This window comes from Chiloscyllium punctatum, chromosome 42 (assembly GCF_047496795.1).
Source record: "Chiloscyllium punctatum isolate Juve2018m chromosome 42, sChiPun1.3, whole genome shotgun sequence".
Lineage (NCBI taxonomy): Eukaryota > Metazoa > Chordata > Chondrichthyes > Orectolobiformes > Hemiscylliidae > Chiloscyllium > Chiloscyllium punctatum.
Genome location: NC_092780.1, coordinates 31,604,678 through 31,622,054, shown reverse-complemented (window position 1 = coordinate 31,622,054; position 17,377 = coordinate 31,604,678). Strand labels below are relative to the sequence as shown.

The following is a 17,377-nucleotide window of genomic DNA, read 5'->3' as shown; positions in this document are numbered from 1 at the left end:
AAGTTAGATTCCCTAGCATTCCCATACTGTCTGTCCTATTACTTATTCAGGAAGGTTTAATAATCTCTCCTCAACACTTGTCACAGATGAACCACAATGGGGTTCACCATCTCCCACAACATGCAGTACAATACATTGCCTGGTCCTGCATTTCAAAACAATTTAACTAGTTTTTAATTTGTATTTTAAAATTTTCTACTCATCTTTAGTTTTTAGTCTATAAAATATTTCTCCAATTTACTTTTAATCTGAAAGTTAATTAGAATTGGTATTCACTCTACTTAACGATTTTCTCCACCCCCCCCCTTGGTTTTTTAAAATTATTCTATATATATATATATATATAGGCCGGGGGGGGGTCTAGTTAATGTTGGTGGGGGAGGTGGTTACCTTATTCTATTTTACCTCTGTCTCTAGGAGCGGGGTTGTTTTCCTTTGTTATTTTGCATTATTATATTTAATTATTACTTGTTGAGGTTGTAATTTTATAGTTATATATGTTTATACATGGTATTAACATTACTTAATATATCCAGGTGTTGGTGTGGGTGGAGGGGTGGGGGTGGGGTGCTCACTGTTAACTCTAGCTCTGTAGTATATTTGAATTTTCCTTATCCTATTGAGGAGCGCCTGGGTCAAGGGTGGGGCACTGGTTGGGAGAGGATACGATGGACCTTTGGAAAGGAAGTGATACCCCCTGCGAACAAGGGGGAAAATCTCCATTTAAAGACTTTTTTTTATTTAGAAATAGTTTTTTATTATACTGTTGTGAGTGTATTAGAGAGCCTTTATTTTTGTGAATTTTATATGCTCTATGCTCGGGATGTTCTGGATAGGGTTTCCCCTCCCGAGAAGTCTCGGATTTGCCCGGACGATTATGGTTGATCAGTCGGTTAAGTGGTGCACCTGGAATGTTAAGGGGAGTAATTCGCCGGTCAAAAGGAAGAAAATATTATCAAATCTCAAGAAAGAAAGGGTTGATATAGCTCTCCTATAGGAGACACACTTGTTGGATAAAGAACACTTGAAATTACGACAGGGTGGATTTGATCAGGCCTTTTTTTCTTCTTTTAGCTCAAAAAGCAGGAGAGTTGTTATTCTTATTCGGAAGAATTTCCCTTTCAAAATTCTAAATCAGATAAAAGACGAATCTGGACGATATATTCTGATTAAAGCCCTTATAAATGGAGAGGAATATGGGATTTTAAATTTGTATTTCCCCCCAGCACATCCTTTTAAATTTATAACGGAAGCCTTCTCAAAATTGATGGCTCTTGGTGCCGGTCATACAATTATAGGGGGAGACTTTAATTGTATTATGGATCCGGAAATAGATAGGATTCCCAAGAGTACTGCAGGAGTATCTCCCAGATCTAGACAATTGGTGGATCTGAACAAAGAATTAGGACTAGTAGATGTGTGGAGATGTCTTCATCCACAGGGCAGAGATTTTTCTTTTTACTCCAATCCACATAAATGTCATACCAGAATTGATATGTTTTTTGCCCCTACAATTTTTAAAAATTCCATATCATCCTGTAAAATAGGTAGTATAGCAATTTCTGATCATGCTGCTGTATATATGGAAATCAAGGCGAGGAACAATGAGACATCCCCTTGGCATTGGCGTATGGACCCCTTCCTGATGAAAGATAGTAAATTCGTAAGGCACTTCTGTCAAGAATTTAAAACTTTTTTAGAAATTTATCAATGATGTGGGAGACCATCATCAAAGCTTACGCACCAAGTTTGATCATCTCATACTCAGCGACCCAGAAAAAATTAAAGGGAGAACAACAGCGTCTGCTCGAAGCTCGCTTAAAAGCAGCTGAAACAGCACACGCTGATAGACCTTCTATTATCAAATTGCAAAGGATTACGGCCCTTAGGACAGCTCTAAACACCATGCTTACCCAAACGGCTAAGAGGGAAATATTATTTGCAAAACAAAGGTTATATGAATTTGGCGATAAACCGGGTAGATACTTAGCATTTCTTGCAAAGAAAATAAAGGCCCCTCAAACTATCACGTCTATCAAGGAAAGTACGGGTATTTTGACACATGATCATAAAAGGATTAACGCAATCTTTAGAAAATTTTATTCTGATTTATATAAATCGCAGAATTGTGAAGATAGGACTAGGAGGATGCAATCATTTTTTAAAAATTTAACCTTTCCGGACCTAACTCCGGAACAGGTATCGGTCTTGAATGCTCCCCTAACAATTCAAGAAATACTTGACGCAATCAGGCAACTTCAGAGCGGTAAGGCACCTGGCCCAGATGGCTTTCAAGCTGAATTCTATAAAGAATTTACAGGAATATTGGCTGGTCCACTTATGGACATGTATAACTACTCATACAGTCAGGGCTGTCCCCCGGCTTCGTTGAAAGAGGCGAATATCTCTCATATCCTTAAAAAAGGAAAGGACCCAGAAGATTGCGCGTCATACAGACCAATATCCTCGCTAAATGTAGATTTTAAAATCCTTTCTAAAACGTTAGCATTGAGGCTAGAAAGGGTATTGCCACATATCATAAAGGAGGATCAGACGGGGTTTATTAAGGGCCGTAAATCATCCAATAATATTAGAAGGGTTTTGAATATGATTCAAGCCTGCCATCAGGGAAAGATACCAGGAGTAGTAGTCTCATTAGACACGGAGAAGGCATTCGATAGGGTTGAATGGTCATATTTGTTTTACACGTTGGAAAGGTTTGGCGTTGGAAAGGTGTTTACCAAATGGGTCTAAACATTGTATAGTGATCCCAAAGCAGTTGTAGTTACCAATGGATTAGGTTCGGATAGCTTCAGTGTGGGTAGGGGCTGCCGTCAGGAATGTCCTCTCTCGCCATTGTTATTTACTCTAATAATTGAGCTACTAGCAGAAGCTATACGGGGTGATCCTAATATAACGGCCCCGAGGATTGGTATAGGTAAACATAAAATTACCCTTTATGCAGATGATGTTCTTCTATTCATCAGTAATCCTCTGATGTCCGTGCTTCGCTTAATCCAAGTTATTAATGCTTTTAGTGCATTCTCAGGCTATAAAATTTACTGGAAAGGATAAGGCAGGACCTCCAGTGATGGAGAGACCTTCCAATTTCCTGGCTGGGTAGAATAGCACTTATTAAAATGAATGTCCTGCCCCGTCTCCTATACCCTATGAGAATGCTTCCGGTGATGCTGCCGAGGCTGGCACTACGTAAATTATATGGCTGGTTAGGTTCCTTTATCTGGAATCATAGACGGCCCCTCATTAAGCTGAAAAAGCTACAGCTTCCACAGGCAAGGGGAGGATTGGACTTCCCAGATTTTAGGAAATATCAGTTAAGTTCCCTATTAAATTACATAGCTGATTGGGTCTTGACTGATCCGCAATCAATTTGGCTGGACATCGAGGCTTCTCAAGTAAAATGCCCACTTATTAACCTTTTATTTTCAGACAAGAGGAAAATCATTACGGATCACTGTAAAAATCTTATAATACTAAACACAATTAAAGCTTGGAATATAATGCGGCAAAATGAGGGCAACATGGGAGCATGGGGATTTCAACCGGGGTTTACAGATGCCACTTTTAAACTCTGGAGATCCAGGGGTATCTCATGTCTAGGGGACCTATTTAAAGAAGGGGTCCTGATGTCTTTTGAACAGCTGCGTCAGAAATTCGGATTACCTACTGGAGATTTCTTTCGATACTTCCAAATTCGAGATTATATACAGAAGAAAACTACGTTATTAGATCATCTTTATAAATCAGATAGAGAATGTAGAGTGCTATGGCCAATGGGGGTATCTTCCGTCAGTACTATTTATCATTTACTACATGATGAAGTATCAGGAGATATGGACAATCTGCTTAAAACATGGGATCAGGATTTGGGACTAGAAATCTCTATAGAAACGTGGAATGACATTTGGGAAAACACCAGAAGAATCACCATCTGCAACAGAACTCAGGCTATCCATAGGGCCCATATAGCACCGGATCGATTGGCAAAATTTAAGGCAGGAGCATCTCCAATATGTCCCAAATGTAAAATAGAGGTGGGCACTCTTGTACATTGCCTATGGACCTGTCATAAAATCCGTAGATATTGGACTAAAGTAGCAAGTACCCTGACAGAAATTTTAGGAACGGAAATTAAAGTGGACCCTGTATCTCTCCTTTTGGGCTTTTCAAACTTACCCTCCCTGGATATGCACGGGAAGAGATTATTTTCTATTCTCTCTTTCCGTGCAAGGAAAAATATTTTGGTAAACTGGGTGGCTGAGGGCCCCCCTGGATTTTCAAATTGGCACAGATTAATTATGGAATGTATTCCCCTTGACTTCCTTACAAATATGGTGCAGCGAAAGACTGAATTACTTCATAAAATATGGCAGCCCTTCTTGAATTATATAAATAGAGATATTTCGGTGATCCTAACAAGGGCTTTTATTTAATTGAGATTGCGAACCTGGCTGGTCCGAGACCATTTGGGAGAGGAATCCCGCACGAATACGGGTTTTGTTACATTTGATGTTAACACATTCCGAGCATGTATCTCACTACCCAATTTCTGCGTTATCTGTTGGTTTTTTTTTTCCTTTCTTTCTCTTATTTGAATAACGTAAGAGACGTAATTATACACTCTGGTTAGTTGTAGGTTAGGTTAGTAGTTAGTTGAGTTTTGTTTTTTTTCTCTCGGTATTTTTCTTTTGTTAAATTTTGGTTATTATTTATTTAAGATTTCATTGTATATCAATATTTGTACTTGAGATTTTTTTTATTTTTGTAAATTTGTAAAAATATTGAATTTCCAATAAAAATATCTGTTAAAAAAAGAATTGGTATTCAAATAAACAGACCAATATTAACATCATTTGTCCAATTTTTGAATTGAATTTATTTTTAAGTTGCAAATCTTAAAAAATAAACAAGTAATTAACACAAAATAAATAAGAAAGACATTGTTTGCATTTTTGGGTGTCTTTCACACCATCAGGATGTTCAAAAATTCATTATAGATAATGTATTACTTTCACTAAACTCTAGGCACAGTGTAGAAAGCAGTCAAATTGTATGTAGCAAGGCTTCACAAATAGGAAATGTTGGGATAATAATATCCATTTGAATCTGTGAATTAGGAGTGCAATAGCTTGCTTAGTCACTCAAGCTGATCTGATTGCGGCCTTAACCCCATTTTCCTACCTACTCCCATCACCTTTGAGACAATTGTCAAACAAGAATCTTAAGACTTGCTTCCATTGCTCTTATGGGAAGAGAATCCTGTATACTATAACTCGCTAAGAACAAAAAAAACTCTTCATTCCAGTCTTTAATGGGAGACCCCTTATTCTTAAACTGTGTCCCCGGTTCTAATTTCTCCGACAAGAGGCAATATTCTCTCAGCATCTACCCTGTCAAGTCTCTTCGTAATGTTATATGACTTAGTAAGATCACCTCTCATTTTTCTAAACTCCAGTAGATACATGCCCAATTTGTTTCCTCATAAGATAACTCCCATGTCCCAGGAATCATTTGAGTGATCATTCTCTTAACTACTTGTAATACTAATATATCATCGCTTCTTAAGTAAGGAGACCAAAACAGTACACAATACCTCAGAAGTGGTCCATCAGCACTCTATAGAATTGGACCAAAGCTTTTCTATTCTTCTACTTGATTTCCTTACAGTAAATATCAACATTCCAGATCTTCCTAGTCACTCACTGCACCTGCCCACCAAATGTAGAGATTTCAGTACCAGGATACTGGGCTCACTGTTCCGCAAATTTCGGCAACCTGAATCCTTTTAAATAATATGCTGCTTTTCTGATCTTCCTGTTGAAATGGACAAGGTCACATTTTCTCACATTAAACTTCTTCTGCGAATTTTTCTTTTTCTCACTTAGTTAATCTGTCTATGGTCCTTTACAGTCTCCTTATATCCTTTTCAACACATACCCTTCTACATAATTTTGCATCATTGGTTTAATGTAGATTAGATTCCTTACAGTATGGAAACAGGCCCTTCAGCCCAACAAGTCCACACTGACCCTCCTAAGAGTAACCCACCCTGACCCTATATTTACCCCTGCCTAATGCATCTAACTACGGATAATTTAGCACAGCCAATTCACCTGATGTGCACATCTTTGGATCGTGGGAGGAAACTGGAGCACCCGGAGGAAGCTCGCACAGACACAGAGAGAATGTGCAAACTCCACACAGGCAGTTGCCCAAGACTGGAACTGAACCCAGGTCCCTGGTGCTGTGAGGCAGCAGTGCTAACCACTGAGCCACCCCAAATGTACTGACCATACATTCTGTGCTTTCACACAATCATTTATACAGATTGTAAATCTCTGAGGCCCCAGCATTGATCCCTGTAGGATTCCAGCAACTTGAGATTAGTGCCCAATTTGATTTTGGTTTTTCGAGAATAAATATTGACCAGGAGAACTTTTACAGACATTTCCTTCAGACATCTACCCAAGCGGGTAAGGAGGACCTTGGGTTAACATATCATTCAAAAGACAATTTCAACATTGTTGTCCTTCCTTTGCCCTGTATTGAAGTGCCTGTCTCGATAACAAGCTCAACTTCCAAAGTGGGGCTTGAAGCCAGTTTCTTGTGGGGTTTCTTCAACCCTAAGCTGCTTCTTAATTTCTGGCTCAAACCAGAATCACTCTGCTTAACAACAATGTCGATTCATTATAATTGCTTCCCATATTGAGAATCAAAATTCCTTTAATTCTCCCTCAAGATTCTATGACAGACTTACCATCCTATTTGCATCCTAAATATAGAGTTAGATAAAATGGACAAAGTAACAATCCATAGTATCCAACCTCTTGAATTTTCTGAACAGGGACATCTTTTCAGCAAGATTGTTAAATTCACACTCAAAGTAATATTCATGATTTTTTTGTGACAAGCTAGTTATCACAATGAAATGCAAACATTGTGTCATTATTATTCAAACAGACTCCAGGTCAAGAAGGATTCTAGACTTTAAATTCTACATTGATTTTATAGCAATTTCATAACATCAGTAATTCTCAGGGTACCATTGACCCTCATTACCTTCATTGTTTTGTTTTCTATTGTGTTACAAACTATTTCCCTTTCTTCACATCATTGTCAGCCTTATTTTAATGTCAAACGTTTCAACTAAGATGCTACCTTGGCAAAATCACACACTCTTCAATAATTCTTCCCTCTCTCTCTCTTCTCCTGTCATGCTTCCTTCCTTTTAGAAATGGCAACAGAAATTACCTTCACCATGATATCATTGGTTATAGAAATCTTAATAAAGTATGTTTTCTTAGAACAGGAAAAGGTAGAAAGAGAGTAATGGTCACAAATTCAAACTGCTGTGCAGATCTCATGAGTGTACTATGACTGAAGGTCTTGGGAATTCAATCTTTCATTGTAGAAGTGTGTTTGGAAATACAAACAGCTGCATCATTTCTCAAACTGCTTCTATAGTTTGTGGGATGACAGCATGTTCTCAAAGTGTATGAGAACATGAAATGATTCCCAAGATATTTTGATGTGCCAAAACAAGCAGAAGAGCAGGCCAAAGGCCCAAATGATAATGCATTGAAATTTGTAAATGTTGATGTTCAGAGAGATTTGGACGTCTTCATGGAAAGGAACTCAAAACTTTAACCTGCACGTACAGCAATCACTCAGAAGGTAAATGACATGCTGGCCTTTATTTCACGGGGATTGTAGTGCAGTAATCACACATATTAAATACCATGTGCAGATTTGGTCTCACAGGTTTGGTCTTCATTGTAAGGAAGGATATCTTTGCATTTGATTATTCATTAGATCGGTCCCGAATTATCCCATGTTGAAAAGTTAAGTAAATTGTGCTTATATTCACTGGAAAAAAGAAAAACAGAAAGTGTTCCCATTGAACGATTCTGAAGAGACTTGACTGGGTAGGTGCTGACAGGTTGTTTACCCTGGCTGGAGAATCTAAAATGTAAAATCTCAGGATAAGAGGGTGATCATTTCGAGCTGAGATGAAATGGAATTTCTTCTTTCAAAAGGATTGTGTAACTTTGGAATTCTCTACCTCTTTAGTGTGCTACCGTTGTTCAGGTTTTCATTGCTCAATACGTCAAGGGATAGAAGGCGCAATCAGAAAGTGGAGTTTAGGCTGAAGATCCGCCTTTATGATGCCGCTGATATGATGAGCCACATGATCTACTCCTGCTCCTCTTTCTTGTATGTTGTTCATTATTGCAGTGCTAGTACTTACATTCAGAAGTAATTCCCAAGCTTCATGTCTGAACTGGTTTCAATTATATACAATTGATTGTCTCATGTGTGTGTAGAGCCTTTTACTGTGTGGGATAGGCCAATTAATACCATCTTTTCTTGTTCTCCATTCTAAGCCACTCCTGTTGTTCCTAGCTGAAAATGCTGGAAAAGCACTTACCTGTTAAATCCAGGAGTGCTCCCCTCTTCTTAGCTATCAAGTTTCCAACCCCTGAGAAATATGGCCATTAAACTTAAAAGGTTGCTCTATTTAGGGGCGTGCAGCCTGAATAGCATTAAGGTTTGTTATATTAGCTCAATATTGAATATTGAATTTTAACTTCCACCATTTAATTGTTATATCAGAGACCTGTCATGGTTTCTGAAAGATAGGAAATAATTACCTGATCACAGATTAAGCAAGCTTTGAGGAATGAATAAAACCATATGCACTGACATTACCATTTGTATCTGAAGATATTGAAATCAGGCTTTCCTTCTAGTTAGCCAGCTCAGAAAGACAAGGAGGCCATACTCCAAAATATACACTAAACTATATTTTAGCAGCTGCTTTGAGGAAGAAGGAGAAAAAGTAAATTTGTGACAAGTGCTGGAACCTTTTCCCTCTTCCTGCCTGTTTCTCTCACTAGCTTGGAATAGCACCCAGTGAAAAAGCAAGTTGGGAAATTGACCATTCACCAAGAATTCAAAAAAATCTATTGATTCTACTATTGTTGAGCATACTAGTCAACAACTATTCAACTGTGGTTTCAGGTAAAGAATCTAAAACCTCAAGGATTCTCAACACTTTATGTAAACTGCTGTCTGTACCAGGCATTACCTTTTATAAACTTATTATCTTTGTTTGTGCTTATGTTTGACGTAGTGTCTTTTTTTTTCCCCAAGGGTTAATAGGTAATAAAATTCCTACTCTTTCACTCAATAAAGCCTTCGTGATTTGCTCCTCTATTTTCTAGTCAAATCCGTTTTTAAGTGTAGTCTGATAGTTGTGTGCGATAAGAAATTGTTGCATTAAAATGAAGGGAACCAATTTTCCTTTCCACCTGACCATTGCAAATTCTTGACTTTTCACTGTGTAAGTGAGTTGATAATGACTTGTAGTTGGATTTCCCATTTTCACCCTTTTAATCCACTTTTTGTTGGCCTCTCTCTCTTACCCTTCTAGGAGTGCAACTCCCCCCCTCTGAAGCTAGAGCTTTCTTAGTTTCTGCTCTCTCCAACTGGGCATTGTGATGATATGTGTCTTTAAAAAGGATTTGTTCTGTCCTGTTTCTCTGGAAGAGGAGTGTTGTAAACTTGGTGGTGATGTGTCTGCTTTATGGAAAGCAGAGTAAATAGCTTTGGGCTTTTTCTTTAATGTTAGACAGAGGAAGTGGGTGGAGTCATCCTCTCGCACACCCGGGGTTTTAGTTTTTGCTTTCAGTTGATGAAGTTGGGTTTTTTTTGGAGTTGTAGCTGCTAGACACAGATCTCTCTCTGCTGCTGCAAAAAGCTGGCATTCTCTTTCTCTCTCTCTGTCTCACAGCGCCTGAGACCCGGGTTCAATTCCCACCTCAGGCGACTCTCTGTGTGAAGTTTGCACATTCTCCCCGTGTCTGCGTGGGTTTCCTCCGGGTGCTCCGGTTTCCTCCCACTATCCAAAAATGTGCAGGGTAGGTGAATTGGCCATGCTAAATTGCCCGTAGTGTTAGGTGGAGGGGTAAATGTAGAGGAATGGGTTTAGGTGGGTTGCGCTTCGGCGGGTCGGTGTGGACTTGTTGGGCCGAAGGGCCTGTTTCCACACTGTAAGTAATCTAATCTATCTCTCTCTGCTTCTAGATTCATTCTTTCCTTTCTCCTGGACTGGACAAGACAGCAAGTGAGTGAAATCTGTCTTGCTGAATTTGCCTTTGTCAAGGGCATGTTTGTGGGATGCTGCTATAATGGGATAGTTGATGAGTAATAGTTATATAATACATTATTCTGTTAAGTCTTTAAATAGAGTTAAAGTTATGCCAATTCTTCTTTTTCTGTTTATAGTGTAGTGTACAATGTCTTACACTGCAGTATAAGACTAAAGAGTGTTTTACTTAAAGTCTAGTACCAATGGATTCACATGTGGAACACAGCAGATTACGCTGGCCTTTAAATAAAAGTTAGAGTCGAGGCTATCTCCTTGATATGTTTTGAGGGGGTTTGGTCTGGTCCATAGCAACATGGTTGGGAAGGCCTTCTCTATGGATCTGATGGAACTCTGCTCTCAGAACTCCAGCAATGGTGACTCAATAAAGATGGAGCAAGATTTTGATCAGAACTGAAGAAAGAGTTCAGGATGAATCACGGGAACTTTTCAAACTGAAAAGTATAGAAAATTCAGGAATTTCCAAAATCACACGATCAGAAAAAAAGTCAGTGAAATATGCAAATGATACAAACAGGTGCAGTTTTAAAAATAAAAGTTATTCATAGGATGGGGATATTCTCAGCCAGCATTTATTGCCCATCCCTAATTGCCAAGAATCAGCCACATTACTGGAGTCTGACGTGTCAGCAAGACCATGTAAGGACAGCAGATTTCCTCCGTAAAGGACATTAGTGAACAAGACAGGTTTTTACAATAATCGGTAATAGTTCTATGATAATCATTAGGCTCGATTTTAATTCCAAATTTTTAAAATTGAATTAAAGTTTCACCACCTACCATGCTGGAATTTGAACACATGTCCCCTGAATATTGGTCTACAGTTCTGGATTACTAATCCAGCAACATCACCGACTGACACCTCACAAACAAAAACCCATGTTATTCACTAATGTTCAGGGAAGGGAATCTGCCATCTTTACAAAGCAGAGCCCAGCATTGTGGTTGATTCTTGACAAATTATGGATGGGCGATAAATGCTGGCCGAGCCAGCGATACCCTTAGCCCATGAATAATCTTTTTAAAAAACTGGACCTGTTTGTACAGCACAAAATGGAGCTCCAGTCTGATGAAGTTGTTTATTTCCAAGTATTACATGCTTTTCGTTCTGACAGTCCAGTCCCTCAGGTAGGGTCGTGGGGATGGGTGTGAGGAGATGGTTTGGTGGACGTGTGATCCTATTCAATATGGGACATTTCAAAGATATACCTGCATATATTCATACAGCATGAACAGCCTAGTTTCCTGATTGATGAGAATATAGCTATCAAATTCATCCATTAGCTGACATCAGATGCTAAAATATGTATGACAAACACATATAGCAGAACGATGCGTCATCCAAAATGATAAAATTATAGGTCAATCTAAAATCTTGCCATAAACCATTAATACTATCACACATTACAGTAGCAACTCAAGAATGGAGGGACTTAAAACCCTAAGAAGAACCTTTAATTTTATATGTGTTGATCTTCATCAGAGCCCGATGAGACACATTCAGGGTCATATTCAGAGTTGCTCAGCAGAAAAGGTGATAGCAAAAATAAAATCAGCACTCATATTCCGGATACTCCATGGGAGAGTGTTTGGAGCAACAGGTGGGGGAGGATTTAGGATTGAGAAATCTGGAAAGATGTTTTCCTCCAAATGGCAAGGAGTTTTGAGTGTTTTTACATATAGATTTCCTGCCAAAAGTTAGCCTCATTGAATACTTCCCTATCTATCCAGCATCCCAGAGGAGTGTACAGTTGAAGACAACTCAATTCCTTGGTTGTTGGAAGTAGAGGTTGTGGAAGGTATATGCAGGGGTTTAGATTGTGGTGTGGTAAAGGAGGTCAGGCATAATTAAAGGTGTTGACATTTCCATGGTGTAATTCAGGAAGACTGAAATGGCTCTGATATCCAATGTGGATGATATATTAATATACTACACTTGAATGCTCATGGCATAATTTCAAAATTGTCAGATGACATAGAATCTGAAAGTATTATGAGCCATGGGAATGGTACCGTTAAATTTCAATGGTGAAACAGGCAAATATTTGGAATTAAAATTTAAAGCAGAGAAATTATTAATTTTCACAGGGATGAGGAGAGACAACATGAAAAAAGCAAGACAATTAAAGGATAGAGGAGGAGAAGGACCTGTGGGTAAATTTGCATAAGGCTGACAGGGCCAGTTGGAAAAGGATCCTGGTCTTAATAAAGCCACAGCATATGAAAGCAGGAAAGTTACACTGAATCTTCATAGAAGATTTTTGTCCTCATTTGAAGTATTGTCCAGTTTTGGCACAACAGCTTAGGAAGAATGTGAAGGCATTAGGGAGAAAAGATTGGCAAGGTTTCCAGGGAAGATGAAACTCTGTTCCAAGAACAAACTTAAAAACCTAGGACCCTGCTCCTTTGCAGAAAGAAGGTTTATTGAGATCTTCAAAACTGAATGATCTAAATGACAAAAAACAGTTCGTGTTGGGAATGAATTTTAGGTGATGGGTAAATAAAGAAAGAACATTTTTAGGTTGTCTAAATCTGGCTTCATGAGTTGAAAAGGCAAAGTAGATAATTATCTGGAGAGGACACAACAATTACAGAGCTATGGACACCAGGGAAGAGCAGTAGGTGAATTGGTCTTGCACAAAACAAGCATGAATATAATGGGCTAAATGGTTACCTTCTATTCTGTAACCTTTCTATAGATTGAATTGGTTGAAGACCGGCATCTGTGAAGCTGCTTATCCATGATTTAATTCCATTTTTGAATTCTGTTTGGATCTCTTTTAGTCCTGGTATAAATTAGGAAGCTATCCTCCCCTCAGAATAACTATAGTCTGAGCTGAAAAATGTGTTGCTGGAAAAGCACAGCAGGTCAGGCAGCATCAAAGGAGCAGGAGAATCGACGTTTCGGGCATAAGCCCTTCTTCAGGACTCTGGTAAGTTTCTATGAAACTAATTCTGTTGGAATAAAATGAATTGTGTGAATTTGAATCCTTTTCTGATGTCTGTGAGGGAATCTCTCTGACTTTCTTTGTGTAATGGAGTTCATATTTTTATTGTTTAATAAATAATGCATCCTTTGATTTCAAAGCACACTGGCATCTTCCTGTGAATATATTGGGTAACTAACCCCCACAGGTGAAAAAACAATATTAGGATCTAACAATCCACGTTTCACTACTGGAACTGAGTTATTCAGTATGAACATCACCTGGGATCATAATGTTACCCCCAGTGCTTCTTCAAAGTGCTTTAAGTTCATTTGAGAACGTAGGCAGGACTTTCAACAGCACAGTCAACAGTACGGCTTCCTTGGTGTTGTAAACCCAGATTATTTAATGTTAAATAGTCCACAATCTTTGAACTCATGGACTGCGCTGACACTTTAATCAGAATCTATTTGGCTGTGGTTTCAAACTTCACTGGAGAACTGAACATATACATTGTTATCACTGAGTTATCCCCATTTATCCAAGATCTAAAATTGACGATCAGCTCATTTATTTCATTTTCTTTTTTCACACAACAAGTACCTAGGTTATAGAATGCAGTGGCTGGAGATGTAGAGGGGTTAAGTTCAAGGTGATATTGGATGACTAGTTAATATAAATAATACAAAAGAGCCTGGGTAAAAAGCAGGAAGGTGACAGTAGGTAATGGTGCTCATTTGAAAAGCTGGTGCAGATATGACAGGACGAATGGCCTTGTACTGCATCCTAACATTTCTGTGAATGTGTAATATTTGTGAAATATCCCTGTGTAACCCAATAACTGCCATGTTGCATAAATAACAGCAATAAGTACTCTTTATGAAGTTAAAAGCTTTGGGACATCCCAAAGATATAAAAAGGTATATATAAATGCAAGTTCTTTCCTTACTGGTGCAGGGCCATGCTAAATATAGGGTGAGTGTGGGAATAAAAAAAAGTTAAAAATGACTCCTATTTGTTAAACATCTGGTGATAAAAATAGGGAGCTGGATTGTAATGTGAAAAACATGGATTCAAGAATGCAAAGCAAAAGCATTCAAAATCATGAGAAAAAAAGAATGCCTTTAGCCTCACAGAAATTAAATAGATTTTGATTTCTCTCAAAGAGGCTATTGAGTTAGTGGGATTCCCAGAAGCCAAAAACACAAAACTAAATTAGAGAGGGGTTAGTGGGTGCATCTGGAAACTCACAAAGCTTCCCAGCTGCAGTGTAAGAGCCACACTGACTTCAGTGATAATACAACAGCGCTACCACAAACAGATTTTTTAAAAGTCAATAAATCTAACTGAGAAATATTTGCATGAAAGTTAAACCCATTACCAAAACTTAAAGCAAAATCTGAGCCTTCAGAATTAAGTGATGGTACAGATCATCACAAACACAGTAAATGACTGTTGAACTCTTGTCACCATCAAACAATTCACTGTATCTAATTTTCACAAAGCAATAAAAATGCAAGAGAGAATGTGAAAAATTGAAGCCCTGTATCATTATCCCGTCAGGACTGAGAATGCTTCGCCTAATGCTGTTTTCAAGTGGCAGTGATGAGCGTGGTATGCTTACAATTAATGCTTTTGCCAAACTAAAACTGTCTTGTTGCATAGGTCAGGAGCAGTTTCCCTGAATCTTACCTTCAGAAAGTCTTTGTTTTGTTCTCCATCAATGTGCCGCAGTTTGCCAAACTATTTGGAGCTGACCCGATCAGGAATTCCACAACAGACTCCTTAGCATCCACTGCTTTCCAAGATTAGCTACAGCCTATCAGTGGTGGGAAAGCTGTCTGCTGTAAATGCTTACATAAATGTGTCCATGCATCAATGACAGAGGCTTAAGCCAAGAACAGGCTCCAGTTTTCAGTACCCAAATGTCCAGTGCCTGTAGGCTTCGCTAGTGGCAGAGACAAATGAGGACTGGTATAAAAACTTCATAACTGGTCAGTTCTGGCTGAGTTTTAAATAATTAATGAGGCCCCCTTCCTTTTTTAAATAAATTTATCTGAATGCAAGTCTACACTGCAGCAACTCAGGCACAAATAAATCCTGTCATGGATAAATGGGATCTGGAGCATTTATTCTGGTTATAATGGTAAAGTCCATAGTCTGATTGGACCATAGGCTGCACTCTCATTAGGGAGAGACAACTGGTGGTGGTTAAACCTGAGGGTCACCATAGTTTAGGTGAGGGAAAGAGGTTGAAAAGAAGAGTCCTTCATAGTAACCTCAACCAAGGCAGGAGTTGAACCCATGCTGTTGGCATCACCCGACATTGCAAGCCAAGCCATCTAGCCAACAAAACTAAAGTGGAGTCACAGCTAGATAGGATACTGAAGAAGGCATTTGGTGTGCTTGCCTTTATTGGTCACTTTATAAGAGTTGGGAGGTCATGTTGTTGCTGTACAGGACATTGGCTAAAAAGTGTGGTGCTGGTAAAGCACAGCAGGTCAGGCAGCATCCGAAGAGCAGGAGAGTCGACATTTCGGGCATAGGCCCTTCAGGGCTTATGCTTAATACGTCGACTCTCCTGCTCCTCGGATGCTGCCTGACCTGCTGTGCTTTTCTAGCGCCACACTTGTTGAATCTGATTTCCAGCATCCGCAGTCCTCATTTTTCCAGGACATTGGTTAGGCCACTGCATGCAATTTTAGTCTTCCTGCCAAAGGAAGCATGTCGTGAAATTTGAAAGGGTTCAGAAAAGATTTACAAGGATGTTGCCAGGGTTGGAGGGTTTGAGCTATAGCAAGAGGCTGAATAGACTGGGGCTATTTTCCCTGGAGCTTTGAAGACTGAGGGGTGATCTTGTTGAGGTTTATAAAATCATGAGGGGTACAAATAGCATGAATATTCAAGATCTTTTCCCCAGGGTAGGGGAGTCCAAAACTAACGGTTGCTCAGTGATTAGCACTACTGCCTCACAGCACCAGGGACCCGGGTTCAATTCCCGCCTCAGGCAATTGCCTGTGTGGGGTTTGTACATTCTCCCTGTGTCTGCGTGGGTTTCCTCCGGGTGCTCCGGCTTCCTCCCACAGTCCAAAAATACGCAGGTTAGGTGAACGTAAGGGAATGGGTCTCGGTGGGTTGCTCTTCAGATGGTTGGTGTGGACTTGTTGGGCCTAAGGGCCTGTTTTCACACTGTAGGGAATCTAATCTAATGTAAAGGGCACAGGTTTAAGGTGAGGAGGGAAAGATTTAAAAGGGACCTAAGGAGTGATCTTTTCAAGCAGAAGGTGGTACATGTTTGGAATGTGCTACCAGAGGAAATGATGGTGATTGGTACAATCACAACATTTAAAAGGCATCTGATTGGGTATGTGAATAGGAAGGGTTTAGAGGGATATGGGCCAAATGCTGGCAAATGGGACTAGATTAATTTAGGATATCTGGTTGGCACGGACGATTTGGACCAAAGGTTCTGTTTCCATGCTGTACAATTCTATAACTCTATGACTGTATAACTGACCCATTGACATTGTGAGTAGCTATAACCTTTTGATGGACAACAGGCTCCAGAATCATGAGGCATTAGCGAACAACTTGCCATGATTGACAACTCTCGCTGTAAAATTCCCGGTGCTCTGATCCAGTCACAGCTAAACACATGGCATTTTCAAAACTCCAGATGCCCCACTAGATTTCCCAAACTTTACTCACTTTAACTAATGATATGCTCTCCATGGTGAAAAGACGGAGCTGGGCACAACCATATGGCAATTCAGGCTGGTTAGACAAGAGTAAGGGAGAGATTCTTTATTGGAAATAACAGGAAGGCATGGGTCTAATGTTACTAGGGCCACCCATGGGAGGGAAAGTCAATGAGTGCACCCATAAATCAGAGTACTGTGTTTGCAAGGTTTGTGAAGGTTTGTAGCTCAGGTTGAGGTTTAGGGTGTAAGTTTGCTCGCTGAGCTGGAGGTTTGATATCCAGACATTTCATTACCTGGCGAGGTAACATCATCAGTGGCGACCTCCAAGTGAAGCGAAGCTGTTGTCTCCTGCTTTCTATTTATATCTTTCTCCTGGATGGTGTTCCTGGGGTTTGTGGTGATGTAATTTCCTGTTCATTTTCTGAGGGGTTGATAGATGGCATCTAGATCTATGTGTTTGTTTATGGCGTTGTGGTTGGAGTGCCAGGCCTCTAGGAATTCTCTAGCATGTCTTTGCTTAGACTGTCCCAGGATAGATGTGTTGTCCTAGTCGAAATGGT

At 39.4% G+C, this 17,377-nt stretch overlaps 1 protein-coding gene across 2 annotated transcripts in view; it reads right to left on the bottom strand.

The window, feature by feature from the left end:
• The window catches only part of LOC140465873 (gap junction gamma-1 protein-like), a 77,765-nt gene extending 62,707 nt beyond the window's left edge, over window positions 1–15,058 (bottom strand). For both annotated transcript variants that reach the window (XM_072561748.1, XM_072561750.1), the window contains exon 1: window positions 14,809–15,058. The gene's annotated coding sequence lies outside the window, so the exon portion shown is untranslated. The remainder of the gene's footprint in view (window positions 1–14,808) is intronic.
• Between the last annotated feature and the right edge of the window lie 2,319 nt (window positions 15,059–17,377).